Source organism: Tachyglossus aculeatus, chromosome X4 (genome assembly GCF_015852505.1).
Source record: "Tachyglossus aculeatus isolate mTacAcu1 chromosome X4, mTacAcu1.pri, whole genome shotgun sequence".
NCBI lineage: Eukaryota > Metazoa > Chordata > Mammalia > Monotremata > Tachyglossidae > Tachyglossus > Tachyglossus aculeatus.
The window spans coordinates 47,341,781-47,364,032 of NC_052098.1; the positions used below are offsets into that span (position 1 = coordinate 47,341,781).

A 22,252-nucleotide genomic window follows, 5' to 3' on the forward strand; every position below is an offset into this window, starting at 1 on the left:
TGGAAGTCCATTCAAATCAGTCTAAGCCTAAAACATCTCACCTGGGTTCTCTTCAATCAGTGAATTTCATTTATTAAGCGCTTACTCTGCAAAGCACCGTACTAATCACTTGGGAGAGTACAAGAGAATTAACAGACATATTCCATGTCCATAATGAGTTTACAGTCTAGAGGGGGAGATACACATTAGTATGAATAAGTAATTTATAATATATAATTTAAAGATATGTATTTATCTTTAAAGCAGCATGTGTGGCTCAGTGGAAAGAGCACGAGCTTTGGAGTCAGAGGTCATGGGTTCAAATCCCAGCTCTGCCAATTATCAGCTGTGTGACTTTGGGCAAGTCACTTAACTTCTCTGTGCCTCAGTTACCTCATCTGTAAAATGGGGATTAAGACTGTGAGCCCCCCGTGGGACAACCTGATCACTTTGTAACCTCCCCAGCACTTAGAACAGCGCTTTGCATATAGTAAGCACTTAATAAATGCCATTATTATCATTATTGTTATATAAGTGCTGTGGGGTTGGGGAGAATATCAAGTGTCCAAAGATCACTGATCGAGGTGCAGAGACAACGCAGTGAGACAGGGAAAAGAGGGCTTAATTGGGGAAGGCCTCTTGGAAGAGATGTGACCTAGTAATGTGGAGAGAGTGGTAGAGAGAGTGGTGGTCTGGCACAAATAGAGAGAGAAAGAATTCCAGGCTAGGGGGAGGATGTGGGAAAAGGGTTGGCAGGGAGATAGCTGATATCACAGCACACTGAGTAAGCTGGTGCTAGAAGAATAGAGAGTGTGAGCTGGGCTGTAGTAGGAGATTAGTGAGGTGAGGTAGGATTGGACAAGCTGATTGAGTGCTTTAAAGCCAATGGTAAGGAGCTTCTGCTTGATATGGAGGTGGATGGACAGCTATAGGAGGTTCTTGAGGAGTGGGTAGACATGGACTGAATGTTTTTGTTGATAAATGAGTGAAGTATGGATTGGATTGGGAGAAGCAGCATGGCTCAGTGGAAGGAGCCCGGGCTTTGGAGTCAGAGGTCATGGGTTCAAATCCCGCCTCTGCCACTTGTCAGCTGTGTGACTTGGGGCAAATCACTAATAATATATATATATATATATATATATATATATATATATAATATGATGGCATTTAAGCGCTTACTATGTGCAAAACACTGTTCTAAGCGCTGAGGGGGGATACAAGGTGATCAGGTTGTCCCACATAGGGCTCACAGTTTTAATCCCCATTTTACAGATGAGGTAACTGAGGCCCAGAGAAGTTAAGTGACTACTTCTCTGAGCCTCAGTTACCTCATCTGTAAAATGGGGGATTAAGACTGTGAGCCCCTCGTGGGACAACTTGATCACGTTGTAACCTCCCCAGCATTTAGAACAGTAATTTGCACATAGTAAGCACTTAATAAATGCCATTATTATTATTATTATTGGGGAGAGACAGGGGGCTGGGAGGTCAGCAAGGAGGCAGTTGCAGTAGTCAAGATGGGATAGAATAAGTGCTTGGATCATCTCCCAACTTTTCCAGAGCCTTTGTGCTCCCCTCCCAAGACCACATGAAGGCTGATGCAGCACTTGAGGTTTGGGACTTGGTGAGGAGCATGTGATGGAGGGAAACTCAGTGCTGAAAATTTAAAATCAGACATTAAAAGGTACTGGCAGGGGATGAAAAACAGACTGTCTCTATAATACTGGATGACTGGCCACCCTACTAATAGGTATGGTTATTACTTGCCAGATTTTATATGCAGTGGCTGTAATGAGGATTTTCAAAATATCTAACCTGATAATTGACTCAAATATAAATTGAGAAGCAGCTTGGCCTAGTCAGGCCTAGGAGTCAGAATGACCTGCATTCTAATCCCAGATCCACCACTTGTCTCCTGTGTAACCTTGGGCAAGTCACTTCATTTCTGTGCCGAAGTTACCTTACCTGTAAAATGGGGATTAAGAGTGGGAGCCCCATGTGGGACAGAGATTGTGCCCAACCTGGTTAACTTGTACCTACCCCAGTGCTTAGAACAGTGCTTGGCACATAATAAGTGCTTAATAAGTACCATAATGATTATTATTACTTCTCTGTGTCTCAATTACCTCATTTGTAAAATGGGGATTAAGACTGTGAGCCCCATGTGGGGCATGGACTATATCCAACCCAATTATTTTGTATCTACCCCAGTGCTTCCCCTCTCAGGGTCACACCTGCAGAGTTTCCAGCACTCTACCAGTCTAGACTATGGGAGGGAGAGTCAAGCAGAGGCATATCCATTCCATTCCTAGGTTGGAGAGTGCCTAGCGAATGGAAGGCAATCTACTACAAACTCACCTGTGCTGGGCAGCAGAGGCATGGGAGAGAGTTGAGGGCGGAGACTCAAGTTTACTGCATGGAAGAAGATAATGGTAAACCAAGGAAACTCTAATCCCCCCACCCCATTATAAACCCTCTTTTAGTGCTTCCCTGCAATAGCACTGTTGAATTTTTATGGCTGTTTCTCTTAGAGATCTTGAACTTCACAGTAGTTCTCCAGTGTTGCCACACTTGGGCTTTGAGCAGTGAATGTGCATTGTGTGTGTTGAACACACTCAGGCCCATTATACGGGTGCTTTGTACCAAACTTGTGCTGAAAATACAGTACAAGTGGTCATGGTTGCACCTTCACTCAATACCTTGTGTACTCTGACACTGTCCCCATGTGCCCCGGCCTTGATGTGAATGGCAGGCATTGTGGCCCCATAGAGTGTCAAACTCTCTGGGCTGCTTCCAATGACATATCAAAAGGAGGGTGACTAGTCAGCATGCTCTCGTTTTCTACTCTGGCAGCCTGGCAGTTGGCAAATGGACACTCAAACATCTCTGATGAATTACAGGAATGTTTCCTGCATAGCATTTTTATGTATTCCACACTGTGGTCCACTGATCACAGTCCTCTTCCAGCCAATCAATGCCCGAAAATCCCCTCGACTATCAGAGGCCCTTCTTAATTTGGCACAAAAAGTTCCCTGGCATTTCTTTCAGTAGTTATATACCTTAATCTCTTACAATTTTACCTTTAACAACTTTCTAAGATGAGGGGAAGAAAGGGAAAACCAATGGACTTGAAAAAATACTTTCTCTTTCTTTCTCCCTCTCACACAAAAACACTTTTCAGTTAGAAAAAAAGCACTGTAAGAGTGTAAAATAATAAAAATTGATACAAGCATTTATTATTGACAACTCCCAAAAGACTAGGTGTTACCATCTAGTTCTCTAGAATGAAGTGAGCACTTCCAGGCAAGCTAGCATCTTGTGGTCCTGGTCATCTCTCTCCACTCTTCAAATACCTCCCATAGCTACATATCTCCCTTGACACTAAGCAGAAACTCCTTACCACTGATTTCATGGCTCTCCACCCAGCTTTCTCCAAATTACATATTAGCTCTCTTCACCTACCACTTCACAGCTTGCACTTTTCATTCCTCCCAAACTCACCATCTAATTCTATCCTATGCTCAACTCTCCCTCCTCTGACCTCTAGCTCATGTTATTCCCCCAGCCAGGCATTCCCTCACCAACCAAAATCAGCCATACCACAGCTCTTCCCATCTTCAAAGCCCTTCTAAAACCCCACCTCCTCCAGGAAACCTTCCCAGATTAGTTCATTCAACACTCCAAGTTGTGTCCTCCCAACAGCCACCCTTAGAATTTATTCCGGACCTCAACATATATGCATATACCCATCATTATATATATAGTATTTGTTAAGTGTTTACTATGTTCCAGGCACTGTACTAAGTACTGGGGTAGATAAAAGATAAGAAAGGTTTGACATAGTTCATGTCCTACACGGGACTCACAGTCTTAATCCCCATTTTACAGATGAGGAGGCTGAAGCACACAGATGTTGAGTGACTTGCCCAAGGTCACACAACAGACATGTGCTGGAGCTGGGATTAGAACCCAGGTCAGAATGATTCACAGGTCCATGCTCTAGCCACTAAGCCATGCTGCTTCTCCTCATTTGTTTATTTACTATTCACTTATTCAGCTATACCATCCTGAGACAGTTGTATTACTTCCTGCAAGATCACTGTAGGTAGGGAATGTGTTACATTGTTGTGTTGTACTTTCCCAAGCACTTAGTACAGTGCTCTGCAAATAGTAAGTGGTCAATAAATATGACTGATCGATTAAACCTAATTCTTCCTCCTGCTGTGGTGGAGCAGAGCAGAGGTTGATAGGAAAGTCACACTGGTGTGAAGAAAGTGCAACTTTCTTTCCCAGTGGGAGAGCTCCAGTTTGGACGGTAAGGGATCAGTGAACTCATTTGCTCCCACAGCTTCAACTATCATCTCTTGCTGATGACACCCAAATCTACATCTCTGCCCCTGCTCTCTCTCCCTCCCTTCAGCCTCGTGTCTCCTCCTGCCTTCAGGACTTCTCCATCTTGATGTCGCCCGACATCTAAAACTCAATATATCCAAAACTGAACTCCTTATCTTCCCTCCCAAACCCTGCCCTCTCCCTGACTTTCCCATCACTGTAGACAGCACTACCATCCTTCCCACCTCACAAGCCCTCAACCTTGGTGTCATCCTCAACTCTGCTCTCTCGTTCACCCCACACATCCAATCTGTCACCAAAACCTGCCAGTCTCACCTCCACAACATCGCCAAGATCCACCCTTTCCTCTCCATCCAAACCGCTACCTTGCTGGTTCAGTCTCTCATCCTATCCTTACTGGATTACCACATCAGCCCCCTCTCTGAGCTCCCATCCTCCTGTCTCTCCCCGCTTCACTCTGCTGCCCGGATCATCTTGTGCAGAAACGCTCTGGGCATATTACTCCTGTCCTCAAAAATCTCCCGTGGCTGCCTATCAACCTACGAATCAAGCAAAAACTCCTCACTCTCGGATTCAAGGCTCTCCATCACCTTGCCCCCTCCTACCTCACCTCCCTTCTCTCCTTCTGCAGCCCAGCCCACACCCTCTGCTCCTCTGCCACTAACCTCCTCACTGTACCTTGTTCTCACCTGTCCCACAATTGACCCCTGGCCCATGTCCTTCCCCTGGCCTGGAATGCCCTCCCTCCACACATCTGCCAAGCTAGCTCTCTTCCTCCCTTCAAAGCCCTACTGAGAGCTCACCCCCTCAAAGAGGCCTTCCCAGACTGAGCCCCCTTTTTCCTCTCCTCCTCCCCATCCCCTCCGCCCTACCTCCTTCCCCTCCCACAGCACCTGTATATATATTTGTACAGATTTATTACTCTATTTTACTTGTACATATTTACTATTCTATTTATTTTGTTAATGATGTGCGTATAGCTTTAATTCTATTTGTTCTGATGACTGACACCTGTCTACATGTTTTGTTTTGTTGTCTGTCTCCCCCTTCTAGACTGTGAGCCCATTGCTGGGTAGGGACCACCTCTATATGTTGCCAACTTGTACTTCCCAAGCACTTAGTACAGTGCTCTGCACACAGTAAGCGCTCAATAAATATGATTGATTGAATGAATGAATGAATGAATCAGCAGAGGGACTTCCTGATGTTGCTGCTTCTCCCCATCTTGGTGCTGTCTGCCTGATAATGGTAGCAGATGGGTGGTGCACAGGAGTTGAGACATGGGGGCAGCTTGCCACTGAGGAAGAGGGCTGATCGCCTCTGCAAGTGCCAGGATGGAGGGCAAGAGCTGCTCCTGCTCCTGCAGGGTGGACAACAGAAACCCCTTAGGCCCTCTACCAGGCCAGGGGCCACTTCCTGCTGACAAAGGGCAAGGAGTTGAGCTGCCATCTTAGCTCCACCTCTGACTTCTTTCTTGCTCCATGGCAGGGGGCAGGTTAGTTACAGTTCCCTTTCCTGCCCGTGAAGCTGTGGGGGCAAGACTAATGGCATTGCCCTCCTGCCCCATGTCAAGACTATGGTGGGGGGGAGGGGCATTGACCATCACCTCCAGGAATTAGGTGACTATGCTGACCACCCCATGGGCCATTCTGATGGAGGTGCCAGAATACTCTCCAAGTGGGCTAAATGACCTATGATTCTACACCTTGTGGCAATTTCTGCTCCTTTTTCCTGGGTCCTCTGACAAAGAGGGCTGACTTCTAAGATAATAAAAGTTCCTTCCATAGTGTTGGCTAAGGCTTCACAAGGCATAAAACAGGTCTCCTGACAGCAGAATGACTTCATATCTGCCACCTTTCTGTCAGGACAGCTCATCTTTTCCATATGCTTTCCTGTAACCAGGCCTCTTGCAAGACAACATTCAGACCATAAAAGGTACCCCTGATGGCCTGTATTCATTATTTATATTTACACATCCAAGTCCTATATCAACAAAAAACATAACGAGCCTACAGTGTCTTGGTATTACAAAAATCTTTCAGAAGGTCTTGCTCTGATCCTGAAGAAGTAAATTAATGTGCTCTTACCATGAATATACACACTTAGAGGTGGCTTTTAATGATGAATCCTAAGTCATACTTAAAAGAGCTGTCTTTCAATTCCCTAATGTAATAGATTAATAGGACATTAAATAAAATAAGCAAAGAAGACCAGTGAACTCCTAAGGTAAACACTAACACTGTCAACTTCAAGCTACACTCAGATACTTGGCTCATGAGGCTAGAATCTAAAAAAAACAGATTTCGCTTTTTGTAGGTGACAAGTGAAGAAAAAAAGTATTTGAAAGTTATAATTAGAAGGACCCCACTAAATCTTAGACTCAAATATGACTTTCAAAGGTTTAAGTGCACTGGGATTGGGAAAGGGCTAAGGGGAACTATCTTTCAGATAACTATGAATGAAACACCACCACTTGAAGTGTAAAGTCTTTTCAAGCATCTCCACATTGATGGGGTGCCGTGCAAAAAAGAAAAAAAAAGAAAATCGATGAGTGCCTCTTAACATGGCCTTTTCATAGCCATTAGAGAAGATCAGTGGGAAATTCAGGTCCCAAAGTATAGTCATGTGGTTTGAGCTCCATCAAACAATGTCCCTGTTCTGGGAGCCAAGCTTCTAGCCAACAGCAACAGGGCAGGAGAGGTGATCCCGGTTAGATAACTCCCCTCCCCACACTGCCTATTTTCTAAATTGCAAAAGCACAGTCTCACATTTCCTTCTGCCTTCAAGTCATTTCTACTTGGATGTCCTCTTGTCACCTTAAACTTAACATGTCTAAAACAGACCTTATTTTCCCACTCAAACCCTGTCCTCCCCCGACTACCCCATCACTGAAGACGGCACTACCATTCTTCCTGTCTCACAAGCATGTGACCTTGCATTATCCTTGATTCCTCTCTCATTCAGCCTACATAGTCAACCCATCATTAAATCCTTTCAGTTTGACCTTCACAACATTGCTAAAAATCATCCCTTTCCTCTCCAAACTGCTACCATGTTAATCCAATCACTTTTCCTATTCTGTCTTAGTTACTGCATTAGCGTCTTTGCTGACCTCCTCACCTCCTGTCTCTCCCCACTCCAGTCCATATTTCACTCTGCTGCCCAGATTATTTTTCTACAAAACCATTTAGTTCATGTTTACCCACTCCTCAAGAAACTCCAGTGGTTGCCCATCCACCTCCACATTCATTCATTCAATCATATTTATTGAGCGCTTACTGTGTGCAGAGCACTGTACTAAGCGCAAACAGAAACTCCTCACCATTGACTTTAAAGCACCCAATCAACATGCTCCCTCCTACTTCACCTCTCTACTCTGCTATTACAACCCAGCCCATACACTTTACTCTTTTAATGCTAACCTTCTCACTGTACCCTCACCTCATCATCAATCTCACCATTGACCTCTTGCCCATGTTCTGTCTCTGGCCTGGAATGCCCTTCCTACTCATATCTTCCAGGCAATTACTTTCCTCCCTTCAAAGCCTTATTGAAGGGACATTGCCTCCAAGAGGCCTACCCTGACTAATCACCCCCTTTCCTCTTCTTCCACTCCCTTCTGCATCACCCTGATTTGCTCCCACAGCAGTTATGTACATATCTTTAATTGGTTTATATTAACGTCTGTCTTGCCCTCTCGACTGTAAGCTCATTGTGGGCAGGGAATGCATCTGTTTGTTATATTGTACTCAAATGCTTATTACAGTGCTCTGCACACAGTAAGCACACAATAAATATGATTGATTGAATGACATTATGATTGGCATCAGTGTGGTATCTAACCACCAAACCTGGGCACGGAGCCAAATGCAAACACAGGAGCATTAGTAACTCATACTTTCTGTCTCCCCTGTTTGGGTGTGATCTTCTGGCAGGCAGGTAAAGGTACCACTATTCTTCCGTACTTCCCAAGTTCCCAGGACAGGGCACTGTACCTGAAGGGCACTCAATAAAAATAAATACTTCTCGTGTTGGCGCATGCATCTATGACAGATTTGTCAGGCCCATCTTGCTGAATTCGGCCACAAAACTTGTACACAGGCAAAAATTAGCCTCCTCTCCAGTGTAGGATGTTGACAAATACAAACATTTGTAGAATGTTTATGCTATTTAATGACTTGTAATGGGAAGAAACATGTCAGCACAGAGTTTCAGAATTTTTCTGGTTTGGTGAAGCATTCCTAGCAAGCCTGAAGACCTCTCTGCTGCAAAACATATTCCTGAAAGAGCCATTTACAACCTTGATGCCAGTGTCAGAGTTCCACCTTTTCAGTAAAAACACACCATGAGAACACAAAGGGAAGTAGCTTCTCTTCTGCATATCAATCAATGGTATTTGAGCACTTACTGTATGCAGAGCACAGGACTAAGCTCTTGGGAGAGTACAACAGCACTAGCAAACCTGTTCCCTGCCCATAAAGAGCTGAAGGTGTCCAGAGGATCCTCAGAGGGTGCCTTGGCACAGGTTCAGCTCTGGGAATGCTGGAAACTAGGGAGATCAGATGGAGCCTGGAATCAACCCAGGAAGTTCAATTGGTCAAGTACAGACAAATCTGGAGCCCCCCTGTAATGGTCCTTACCACTTCCCACCCCAGGGAGGCTCTGGGACCAAGCTAAGATTTCCTCATTCTGGAGATTTCCTGGGACTAGGACATGCATCCTATAACCACTCTAGACCACACCAGATCAGCCCACCCCAAAGCCTGGCCCAGGTTAGGAATTGAATTGAATCTCCAAGGGAGGGAGGGCAGGAAGGACACTTCTAGCTCCAGTACTTTTTCCAATTTGGAATACTGCTGAACACAGTAAAGATAACAGCTTTATCAGCCTCTGCTCCCCTTGAAAACACTGTGGGAGGAAAAACTGAACGTTCTTGATAGATAAAATTGCTTTTCAAAATTCTTAAATAGGAAAGTTCAAAAAGTGGTGATCACGGGGCAAGCACTGGTTAATAAAAGCCAATAAATAAAACCCAAGGGAGTTGTCAAAAAATCAGAGCCATAAAAATGAAATTCCCTGAGACCTATACCCTTCACACAACTAGTTTAGTAACTGGCTAATGGCCTTATGTAGTTTGCAGTGCTCAAGTCTTTAATCAGAGACATTTGTTACTGATGATTTATGTTATACATTTTCCTAAGTAAAAGCTGAGTCATAAGTTAAAACAATGGTTTTTAAGCAGCATTACACTCACCTCTTACAAATCCTCCTATTCACAGCTACTGATTGAGGGAGTGCAGCTGCCAGGGATCATCCCACCAACAGTGGTGGCTGGAGAGGAATGTGCAGGAGAGTAGTGGAAGTTTGTTCTATTAATCCTGACATGATATTTCCTAATTGATGGAGCTTCCTGCTGAGAACGATGGACCAGCCTCAGTCCCGTCTCCTCTGGCATTTTGTGAGGGGCATGTAGAGGACAAGGCGTGAGGCACAGAGCTGACCACAGACTGTACAGGGAAAGGTCAGCGCTGGATTGTTGTGCAGTGACAACTCTCTCACCTAGCATGCCTACTGGATGTTATTCGTGTGCCCCCCTTGTAGTCAGGAAACGTGTCTACCAACTGTATTGCATTGTACTCTCCCAAGCTTAGTACAGTGCTCTGCACACCGTAGCACTCAAATACCATTCATTGATTGATGTTTCATCTCAAAAGCCCGAATAGCCGGGAGGCAGCTCTGATGCCAGGATTTCCCTTGTGCCATGAGTATGGGTGCTGCTAGTGAGGAAGTGCATGGATGTCATTGAGTCATTTTTGTGCAGTAAAAATGTGTTAAGTCTCAGGCAGAAAAAGTTATTGGAAAAATTAGAGAAGCAGCACAGCATAGTGCATAGAACACAGGCCTGGGAGTAAGGAGGTCATGGGTTCTAATCCTGGCTCTGCCACTTATCTGCTGTGTGATCTTGGGGAAGTCACTTAACTTCTCTGTGCCTCAGTTACCTCATCTGTAAAATGAGGATTGAGACTGCTAGCCCCATGTGGGCCAGGGACTGTGTTCAACCCAATTTGCTTGTAACCACCCCAGCACTTAGTACAATGCCTGGTACATTGTAAGTGCTTAACAAATACCGTAATTATTATTATTAAAAAGTATTCAGCATTGAGTTCACTGGATGGATGTCCCATAGTATTCTTTGAAATTTGGCCCATTGCCAATACAGCCCATGCCCCTGGAGAGAGCCCAGACAATTTGATATTTAAACTTCTAAGAGATTAGGCTATCACAGAGATGTCCCATACCTAGGCCCTTCCCACCTTTTGCAGTGATGATACTGGCAGCATTCAATTCCATCCCTACAGCTGCACTCCAGCCCTGTCCTTAGGGCCCAACTCAGCTTCCTGAGCCAAACTGAGGCATCAGACAACTTAGTGGAGAGGAAGAGGAAGAAGGTGATCTCTTTCTTCTTTGTCTCTCTTGCTCTTATGGCTAGACCTCCTTGATGAAGTAATCTTGCCAGAGCTCCATGCCAGGTTGTGTCAGACCAGCCCAGATTCCCTAGTGACAAATGAGCTCCTCTTCATTTTTTCATGATATAATTTTATTTCAGTAAAATCTGAGGATAAGTTTAAAGCCTGCAAATGTGCACACACAAACTGTGTATTGTTAAAACCGTCGTTAATTTAAGAAACCCAAACATATTCCTCATGAACAAATGCAACTTAAATTGAGTGTGATCTCACAGGATCCCAGATTTGCCATCTTTTCTTTTTGACAGGTTTTGGGATAGAGAGGCAGTTGGCATTGCACTCTCAGTTGTGGAAAAGAGGAGAATCCAGGACTTTCTTCTACCATTTTTTTTAAAGAGCCCTAGTCACTGTAAGCATTCTGGCATTTTTTTAGAAAAATAAAACTGTACTGTCTATTTTGTAACCCCATTAGTGTCAAGTCTTTCATCTGAAATAGTAAAATAAGTAGTTAAAAGAACTATTTTTAAGAGAGCTGTTTTTTGACATTTTTGTACATATTTTTTCCTGGATGATCTCATTCTTTTAGTCAGATGGGAAAGTACCTTGAAAAAAACATTTGAAAACCAGAAAACAAAACATCACCCTGCCACTCCCCCCCCACCCAACAAAAAAATATATTTCTTGGTGCATTTTCTACCCTTTTGCCTTGGATCTTGTAGATTGTGCTATGTATTACTTCAGGAGTAGACCGTGACATTTTTGTAAATTTTCTGAAATTAAACTGCAAAGAAAATCATCACCAAGAGCTCTTTCTGCCTCCCTTCAGTTCAGCACCAGAGTCTGAGTCATCACAAGCAGCAATATGTTTCAGACAAAATCTCCAAATCAAATTCATCATTTAGAGGGATCATTCTATGGTGCCTCTTCCTACTGTCTCTGGGCACATGAAGATGATGAGGCCGATAATAGAAGGTACTGTCCATGAAGAAGACAACTGCACAGAGTTCACTCTTGCTTTTATCCTAAAAGGGCACAGCATACCAGGTAGGCTCCAGTCCACATTCATTATCAGTTTTGCTAGCCTTTGCAAGCATTCTGGATTTGTAAGCAGTGGGGAAGGGAAGTGAAATCTAAAGCAGAGCATTCCTTACTTTGCCACATTTTTCATAAAACAGTCAACAGATATATTTTTTGGAACAATCCAGAGTCCATTAGCTATCGTTCCTCCAGACAGTAAAATATTAGAGGCCTATTACTTTTGAGTTCCACACAACCAGAGAAAAATTTGCACCCCACAGCAACACTATGCAAAAAGAGAAAAGAGAAATTGGTTTCTCAAAATGATTTTGGGATTCACCAGGAAGACCATTGGCCCAGGTTAAAAAGGGAAACAAAGATTTCCAATTTAGGGTATCATTTCAAGGAGCCTCATAGAAATGCTTGCACTGGTTCCGAAAGTGACAGTTAATTCGAGGAGATGCTTACTCAGGAAGAAATGCAGGAAAAAAGAGGTAGGAGAAATGGGGAAGGAGAAATAAATGTTTTATAAAAGCATATTCAATAGTAGAGAAACAATAAGGACGACAGGTGATCAGTTGGACATTTTTGATTAAATCTGATCATTCAAGTTTTTCATATTTGGCGTGATTTGAATTCCTCTTGCCCTGGTGTTTTTGTGGAGTTACATTCCTTTCCTCTTCTCAAGTCCCTCACTCTTTCCCTTCTAAGTGGTGACAGCAGGGGGAGGGAGGGGGAAAGGAGAAGGATAAGGGGAGAGCAAGAGAAGAAGAAAAAGTCTGTTTTTCTTCCCTCGGCTTTCTTTCTCACTGGTGACTGCAAAAATATTTCTCTCCTGCCCCTGCTAGTTCATGTAGCAGTTTTTTCAAGATAACCAAGAACAAGTTACATAACCATGCAAATTTTTAAAACAGGCCTAGAGTTGGAAAAAATAGGTAGGGGATAAAGGAAATCATGCTGTGAGAGAAAAGATCTTAATTAAACTGAAAATTCAGTAACAGCTCCAACACCATATTTCTTTAGATTATTTATACTTATTGCTCCAACAAAGTATGGCCAGGACTGGGGAAAGCTTTCGAGGCTTGAAATACATTTTGCAAGCTAAAGGATTTTAGTTGAACCCTTACTATAAGGTTGTGTGGGGTCAGTGGAGTATCACTCACATTCCTCTGATTCACATAAACAAGTGGTTGCTTGGAGGAAAATTTATGCATCTGTAAATGAGAACAAAATCTTTCTCCCTGGACAAGAAAAACATGTTATGAGAGGGAGGAAGAAAAGTCTTTCATACACATCTAGAGGCTCAATAGTTGCCTAGTGGAAAGAGCATAACGCCTGGAAGTCAGAGGACCTGTGTTCTAATCCTTGCTCTGCCACTTGCCTGCTATGTGACCTTGGGCAAGTCACTTCACTTCTCTGTGCCTCAGTTCCCTCATCGGAACAATGGGGATTCAATACCTATTCTCCCTTCTACTTAGCCCCACTTGGGACCTTGATTATCTTGAATCTACCCCAGTGCTTGGCACATAGTAAATGGCTTAAAAACCACAATTACTATTATTCAGCAACTGGGGGTGGGAGGGTGGGGGTGGGGTGTATTTAATATGCCCTTATAAACACTGTAGGTGCACCTAACTTCTAACCTCAGGCAATGCATGAGAAATAAACAAATTCAAATGTGCAGCATTTTTAACGAATATTTGAAAGAACTTCAGAAACTCCCTATGACACGCCCTGTAAGGACAAGGTGTAAGATCCTGATAAGGTAGTGCAGGGCAAAATCTTTCACTGTTTCAGACAGTGGTTACCAACTTTCTGTTGAAATTGGTAAACAGGCATGAGAGGGCGATTTGAAAAAAATAATTGTTCTTTCCTTCTTAAGGCGACTTTCTCTTTGTTACAGTATTGCTAAATGGTTTGAACTGACATTGTCCAAATTACACACAGGCAATAAAGCTATTCAGTTTGAAAAAAATGGATACTGAGGGCTAAAAGTTGGAGATAGTGCAGCAAAAGGGTCAGGAGATTAGAAGTGGGAGAAAGCATCAAGGTCCCCCCAAATCTTGCTGAAAAAAGGAAACAAATTACAGCCAGAGGTGAGTGAACTTCTGATGGAAGACACTGCAAACACTTAATAGATACTATAATTATTGAGCAAGATGGTTTACTGAAAAGTGCACAGATCTGGGAAAATCAGAAGGCCAGGTTTCTAATCCCAATCCCAGCTCTAATCCCTGCTGTGTGACCTTGGGGCAAGTAACAACTTCCCTGAACCTCAGGTTTCCCCGTCTTTTAGACTGTGATCCCCATGTGGGACAGGAACTGTGTTTCATTATCTCTATCTATCCCAGCCTTTAGCACAGTGCTTTTGCACAGAGGAAATGCTTGATAAGTACCATAATTATTTCAATCAATAGTATTTATTGAGTTCTTTCTCTATGCAGAGCACCATACTAAGCGCTTGGGAGAGAACAATAGAGTTAGTAGACAATTCTAACCCTCAATTTAGAATTTAGAGGGGGAGACAGACACTAAAAAACAGAAAAGGGGAAGCTGTTGCAGATAAAAATGTGAACATAAGTGGTGTGTGTGTCTGTGTGTGTGTGTGTGTGTGTGTGTGCACGCATGTGTGTGCGTTGGGCAGTGAGGGGGAAGGGCACGAGTGCCCAAGTGCTTAGACAACCAGAAGTGTTGAAGTGAGAGCTCTGGGGGAAAATTGGGTGAGGTGATGAGAGATTAATCAGGGAAGGCCTTCTGGAGGAGATGTGATTTCAGAAGGGCTTTGAAGATGGGGAGAGCAGTAGTCTGAAGGGGAAAGGAGTTCCAGGAAGAAGGGAATGCATGAACAAAGTTGTCAGTGGTGAGAGAGAGATGAGAATGAGGCACAGTAAGCAGGTTGGCTTGAGAGGAGCAAAATGGGAGAGTGAGCTGATTCAGTGTCTTAAAGACGATGAGGGGTATCTACTTGATGCAGAGATGGATTGGAGGTTCATGAGGAGGGGGGAGACGTGTAGAAGAATGCTTTATTAAAATGATCTGGGCAGCAGAGTGACATATGGACTGGAAGAGGGAGAAGCTGGAGACAGGGAGTTCAGTGAGGAGGCTAATGCAGTACTAAGATCAGGCTACAAGTGCTTGAATCAGCAGTCTTTTTAAATGGTATTTGTTAAGTGCTTACTATGTGCCAGTCAATGTATTAAGTGCTGGGGTAGATACAACATAATCAGGTTGCAAACAGTCCCTGTCCCACATAGGGCTCACAGTCTTAATCCCCAGTTTACAGATTCATTCATTCATTCAATCATATTTATTGAGCGCTTACTGTGTGCAGAGCACTGTACTAAGCACTTGGGAAGTGCAAGTCGGCAACATATAAAGATGGTCCCTACCCAACAATGGGCTCACAGATGAGGTAACAGGCACAGAGAATTTAAGTGACTTGTCCAAGGTCACACAGCTGACAAGTGGTGGAGCTGGGATTAGAACCAAGCTCCTTCTGACTCCCCAACACATGCTCTATCCACTAGGCCATGATGCTTCTCAAGCACTTATTAAGTGCATATGCCAGGCACTGTACTAAACACTGATTTAGACACAAATTGGGTTGGATATGTCCCGGTCCCATAGTCTTAATCTCCATTTTACAGATTAGGTAACAGTCACAGAGAAGATAAGTGACCTGCTCACAGTCACACAGCAGGTGAGTGGCAGAGCTGGGATTAGAACATGGGTAATAATAATAATAACAAGAATAATAATAATAGCATTTGTTAAGTGTTTACTGTGTGCCAAGCACTGTTCTAAACGCTGGGGTAGATACAAGGTAATCAGGTTGTCCCACATGGGGCTCACAGTCTTAGTCCCCATTTTACAGAGGAGATAAATGAGGCACAGATAAGTTAAGTGACTTGCCCAAGGTCACACAGCTGACAAGTGGCAGAGCTGGGGTTTGAACCCAGGATTTTTGACTCCCAAGCCCAGGCTCTTTCTCACTCCCAAGCCCATGCTCTTTCCACTAGGCCACCCCGCTTCTCCTGGAGACAGGAGATGATGACGAACCCTCCCTTTTTTGAAGCAGTGTGACTTAGTGGAAAGAGCGTGGGCTTGAGAGTAAGAGGTCATGCGTTCTAATCCCAGCTCCACCACTTGTCCCCTGTGTGACTTTGGGCAAGTCACTTAACTTCTTTGTGCCTCAGTTACCTCATCTGTAAAATGGGGACTAAGGCTGTGAGCCCCACATGGGACAACCTGATAACCTTGTATCTACCCCAGTGCTTAGAACAGTGCTTGGCACATAGTAAGTGCTTAACAAATACCATCATTATTATTATTATCATTATGTGGGATTGTAGAGGAGAGAGGTTGAGACTAGTGAGATAGTTCTGGAATCTTCTGTGTAGATATGGTAGTTGAACCTGCGAAAATGAATGAGTCCCTCAAAGTATAGAATGTAGATTGAGAATAAAAGAGGATCACTCAATCATATTTACTGAGGGCAGAGCACTGTACTAAACGCTTGGGAGAGTACAATATAAGAATAAACAGATAAATTCGCTGAGTTTACAGTCTAGAGGGGATCCAGAACTGGGACTTGAAAGGACACCTACAGTTCGGAAGTGGGAGTCACAGGAGAAGTCAGTGAAAGGCACCAAGGAAGAGAGGGCAAAAAGGCAGGAGGAGAACAGTGTCAGAAAAACCAAGGTAGCATTTCCAGAGCAAGTAGATCATCCAGTGTCAAAGGCTGCCATTAGGATGGGCTAGAGTCCATTAGATTGGGTGAGGAGGAGGTCGTGGGTGATCTTGGAGAGAGCAGTTTCAGTGAAGTGGAAGGGGTGAAAAGACGTTGTACAGGGTCAAGAAGGGAGTTGGGCAGGAAGTGGGTAAATACAGCCCATTCAAACAGCTTGGATAGGAATGGGAGGATGGAGATGGGGTGATAGCTAGTTGACATGGGCGGGGTGTCAAGGGAGGGGTTTTTTGTTTTGCTTTTAAGGATAGGGAACATGGGAGCATGCTTTTACGTGGGAGCACTTAACCTTGCTGATCTCACACTACAACCCAGCCAACACACACTGCTCCTCCAACACCAACCTGCTCACTGTACCTTGATCTCATCTGTTCCACTGACAACCCCTTGCACAAACCCTACCTCCTGCTTGGAGCTCTCTCCTGCTTCATATCCAATAAACCTGCTGAGAAGCATTGTGGCTCAGGGGAAAGAGCACGGACTTTGGAGTCAGAGGGCATGGGTTCAAATCCCAGCTCCGCCACTTGCCAGCTGCGTGACTTTGGGCAAGTCACTTCACTTCTCTAGGCCTCAGTTACCTCATCTGTAAAATGGGGATTAAGACTGTGAGCCCCCTTGAGACAACCTGATCACCTTGTAACCTCCCCAGCGCTTAGAACAGTGCTTTATGCATAGTAAGCGCTTAATAAATGCCATTATTATTATTAAACCCACTCACCCCAGCTTCAAGCCCTTTATTTAAAAAAACAACAAAACACCCTCTCCAAAAAGCCTTCCCTGACTAACCCCTAATTTCCTCAACTATTTGCCCTCCCTTTTGCATAGCCTATGCACTTTTTCCACACCCCTTAAACACCCTTACTCACCTTACCCCAGCCCCATATCACACTTACACATCTTTATGCTCTGCCATTTCACCTACCTAATTTATGTAAGCTCCATTAGAGCAGGAATCATTTTACCAACTCTACTGTAGTATATTCTCCCAGTGCTTTGCATTCAGCAAGTGCACAACAAATACTTTTGATGGATTAGTTGGAGGCACAATTGCTTTTGTCCATCTTTTAACTGCTTTAACTTATGGATAACACTCTAGCAATAATAATATTTTTAAGTGTTTACTATGTGCCAAGTACTGTATTAAATACTGTAGCAGATATATGATACTTAGGTTAAACACAATTCCCTGCCCCACATGGGCGTCACAGGTCTAAGTGTGAGAGAGTAGGATTTAGTCACCATTTTACAGATGAGGAAACTGAGGCACAGAAGTTAAGTGACTTGCCCAAGGTCACACAGCAGACAAGTGGTGGAGCTGAGATTAGAAACCAGGTCCTGACACCCATGTCCATGTTCTTTTCACTAGGCCATGCTGTTTCCCATCTTACTCTTCCCTCTTTCCATGTTCTTATCTCTTCCTAACTGATCTCTGCCCCTTGGATATCCTGCTGACAAGCTACCTTTTATCTGAATGAACATGGAGGGAGTGGAATTCCTCATCATTTTTTGAGTGACCTTTCCCCTTCCCTGTCACTCTGGGAGGGGAATGCTTAAATTCCACTCTCCAAACCACAACCTCCTCACCTGCCTTGTCTTCTGCATACACCCTCCTCCCATATCTGTCCTGATCCCCAACAAAGACCTCTGATCTCTTGACCCCCCTCCAGTTTTCTAAATTCATCATGTCACATTTGATCCCCATACCCAAACTACCTACTTTCAACATAAAAATCCAAACCTTTCAACACCACCCTTTCCACAGAATCCAATTACCTCACTCTCCTGTCACTTCACTGATCTCAAATCACGAACCCTCTGCCCTGAATAACCTCCACAGTACGCTTTTTCCACACTTGTGCGTACGCTGCAGAGCACTGCTGGCCGGAAGCATCATGGCCTAGTGGATAGAGCACAGGCCTGGGAATCAGAAGGACCTGGTCCCCTCCAATCTGGCTTCCAACCCCCTCCACTCCATGGAAACTGCCCTTTCTAAGGTCAGTGATCTTCTTGCCAACCTAATCCTCCACAACCTCTCAGCTACCTTCAACACTGTTGGCCCCCTGCCTCTTCTCCTGGAAACATTATCCAACCTTGGCTTCATTGGTATAAATATTTTATATTAATGTTTCCATCTCCCCCTTAAGACTGTATGGTCATTGTGGGCAGGGAATGTATCTGTTATATTGTACTCTCCCAAGCACTTAGTACAGTGCTCTGCACACAGTAAATGCTCAATAAATACTACTGACTGATTGACTCTGTCCTCTCTGATCACTACTTCTCAGTCTCTTTCGAAAGCCTGTCCTTTGTTTCCCAACCTTTAACAGCGGGAGTCCCTCAAGCCTCAGTTCTGGATCCCCTTCTATTGTCCATTTACACCAACTCCATTGGAGAACTCATTCACTCCCACAGTTTCAACTACCATTTCTATGCAGATGATTCCCTCCAAAATCGACTTCTCCAGCCCTGACCTCTCCTTCTCCATAATCCCGCATTTCCTCTTGCCTTCAGGACATCTCTACCTGGATGTCCCTCCAACACTTCAAACATGTCCAGAACAGAACTCCTCATCTTCTCCCACCTAAATCCTCTCCTCCCCATCACTGTAGAAAATACCTCTGTCCTTCCTATCTTGAAAGCCTGTAACCTTGGCATTATCCTCAGTCTCTTATTCAACCTGAATATTTGGTCGGCCATCAAATCCTATCCATCCTATCTTCACAATTCTGCTAAAACTGATCCAAATTCACCCTTTGCTCTCCATCCAGACTGCTACTAAACCCATCCAATCACTTATACCCCACCTTGGCTACTGCATCAGCCTCCTCACTAACCTCTGTCTCCTATCTCTCCCCACTTCAGTCCATAATTCACTCTGCTGCCTGGACCGTCTTTCTTAAAAAACAGAGAAACAAAAACAAAAAACAAAACATTCAGTCCTAGTCTCCTCAGTCAAGAACGTCCAGTGGCCAGTGGTTGCCCATCCACCTCCTCATGAAACAGAAACTCCTTACCACTGGCCTTGAAAGCACTCAATCAGCTCTCCCCCTCATACTTCACTGATTTCCTACTACAACCAGTCCACACATTTCATTTCTTTAATGTCAATTTACTCACTGTAACTTAATCTTGTTTGTCTTGCCGCTGACCGCTTGCCCTTGTCCTCCCCCTTCATATTTGGCAGACCACCATTCTCCCCACCTTCAAAGCCTAATTAAGAATCACATATCCTCCAAGAAGCCTTCCTCAATTAACCCCTCCCACTCCTTCTCCCTTCTATCGCTCTTCTATATTTGGGTCTATAATCCTTTAAGCACTTAATATTCACCCTACTCTCAGCCCTACAGCACTTATCTATTATTTATTTTAATGTCTGCCCCCCCACACCGCATTTCCACCTCCAGACTGTAAGCTCCTTGTAGGCAGGGAATGTGTCCACCAACTCTGTTGTATTGAAGTCTCCCAAGCACTTAGTAGGGTGCTCCACACATAATAAATGCTCAAAATATACCACTGACTAAACCTTGCCTCCCCATGGAAAAAGAGGAGGGGCTGGTTACTGCATAAAGTCAAAGGATTTAAACCCAGGACAGTGGGTTTACTGGAGCTTTTGCCAACTCCCCCCCCACCAAAAAAATCACACCAGCTCTTGACCTTACCAACATAGCCATTGCTTGGGGCATTATAAAGATGGCATTTTTCTCAAACATCTTGGTGTCTGGATCTAAAAGGAAATGCTGCCCTTTAAATTGTGAAAACGGGCCAGCAGGAGTCTTAGGTTCCTTAGCCCATCCCTGGTGGTAGTGATTAACACGGATGGGTGCTAATCACTGCTACCCCCCAGTTTTTCACCTCCAGAAAGAAGCTCATTGGTTCCTTGGTTGGGAGAGGTCATTAAACTGAGAGTGAATAGAAAGGGGGAAAGCAGTTTGATACCTGTCTATATATGTATATTTACTCAACCAGGCGTGGTTTGCTTCAGGGTGTCACTATGGTTGAGTTGCGAAGAGGGAGACTCCTGGACATCCCGCTTTCTCCCATGCACTATGGGGAAGAGCACACCACAGGGCGGAATGTAGAGAGGAAGAAGGGAACAGCATTAGGAAAGTCACTTGGAAACAGTAGGAGTCCTCCTGACTCTCCCCTTTCCCCTCTCAGTCAAGCCAAAGGCCTACTGGAAGAGGCCACTCATGGCTCCACTCTACATCTGCCACCATTCTGGCTGGTGGCACTTTAATATCATCATCCACACGCTAGACTGCTCTGCTCTGGGTCCCACATTTTCCTGATGTGGCTCTGACTAGTGGGAGGGCAAAGGAAGACAGTAATATCAAATTTTTTAATGTAGAATGAATCCTCACAGTGGAAGGGATTCAGAGGGGCTTCTCTGAGGGACCTCATTGGGCAGCACTTGGTTGATATGTGTAATTGCTGAACTGCCATCTCGTCTTCTTAATAATAATAATAATGTTGGTATTTATTAAGCACTTACTATGTGCCAAGCACTGTTCTAAGTGCTGGGGAGGTTACAAGGTGATCAGGTTGTCCCACAGGGGGCTCACAGTCTTAATCCCCATTTTACAGATGAGGTAACTGAGGCCCAGAGAAGTGAAGTGACTTGCCCAAAGTCACACAGCCGACAAGTGGCAAAGCCGGGATTTGAATCCATGACCTCTGACTCCAAAGCCCGTGCTCTTTCCACTGAGCCACGCTTCTTCTCTGCTTCTTCCCCCTAGACTGTGAATTTCTTGAGGATAGGAACTACGTCCATTTTTTCTCTGAGTCCCCCCAAATCCTGGTACAGAATTATGCAAAATGTAGGTCCTCAATAAATAATTTTGAAGATGATGATGACAGGAAAATCCCATCTGGTTGAAAACAGCACTAGAATAATTTGTGAGAACAAATTAAAGCTTGCAGAACAACATTATCTAACTTTGGTTTCACTGATACTGTCCTCTCCTTGTTCTAACTCTCTGGCCATTCATTCTCAGTCTTTTTCACAGGCTCCTCCTCTGATTCTAGATTGTAAGTGCCTTGTGGGCAGGGAATAAACTGTTCTAATCAGAGAATTGAGCAGAACCTACCTACTCAAGGCCATTCTGTTGACATCCATTTCAAAAACTTGCAAGAGCCTTCAAATCCTCAAATGGAAGTCACCCTTACTGTTCTAGTATTAAAGGTGGGTGACACAGTAAGCACCCAAATATGATTAATTGAATGAATGAGAATGATATTAACTGTTCAGAAATTCCTCTTTAATGCCTATCAATAGATTCATGAGAGCTTGTTACTAGCCCCCACAAAAAAACCCCAAAAGCAGATCTATATCCCAATCCCCTTCACGTAACTCCTCATTGCCCTGACACATTGGCATTCTAAATGTGCTGTATCTACCCCAGTGCTTGATACCTAGTAAATGCTTAAATAACACAGTTATTAGTATTCCTGGGCAGACAATCCTAATGCAGCTGAAGTACAAGATGCACTTGACCACAATGCCAACGTTTTGCCATTTGATTTTTTTCCCCCTAAACCAACCATATACAAATCCTCCTTTGCAGTCCTAAAACGTTGGTGTTAAAAGGTAAATTATTTCAGGCGCTATAATAATAATAATAATATTAATGATGGTATTTATTAAGTGCTTACTATATGCCAACCACTGTTCTAAACTCTGGGGTAGATA

At 44.0% G+C, this 22,252-nt stretch overlaps 1 protein-coding gene and 1 non-coding gene across 3 annotated transcripts in view; one reads left to right on the forward strand and one right to left on the reverse strand.

The window, feature by feature from the left end:
- Positions 1-22,252, reverse strand: part of TMOD1 (tropomodulin 1) — a 105,875-nt gene that overhangs the window by 80,588 nt on the left and 3,035 nt on the right. The window lies entirely within an intron of this gene.
- On the forward strand, positions 2,196-2,333 carry LOC119948503. Its single transcript, XR_005456894.1, has one exon. It is a non-coding gene; the product is annotated as a small nucleolar RNA SNORA7 (small nucleolar RNA).